Genomic DNA, 200 nt, shown 5'->3' with positions numbered 1-200 from the left:
GAATAGAATTTTTGAGCAGATTACAAAAAATAGAGGAAACCTTATCCCATTACGTCTGACATTTTTAAAGTAAGGGTGACCAGTTATTACACACTGGACAGGTAGTATATATGCTTTATCAGGTTATGTTTGTTGTACTTAATAACTTCACCGTGTTCTGTTAAAATGTGCATATGGGTATGCCGCTACAAGACGTGGTC

This window comes from Penaeus monodon, chromosome 22 (assembly GCF_015228065.2).
Source record: "Penaeus monodon isolate SGIC_2016 chromosome 22, NSTDA_Pmon_1, whole genome shotgun sequence".
Taxonomy (NCBI): domain Eukaryota; kingdom Metazoa; phylum Arthropoda; class Malacostraca; order Decapoda; family Penaeidae; genus Penaeus; species Penaeus monodon.
Note: the sequence above shows the minus strand (reverse complement) of the source record.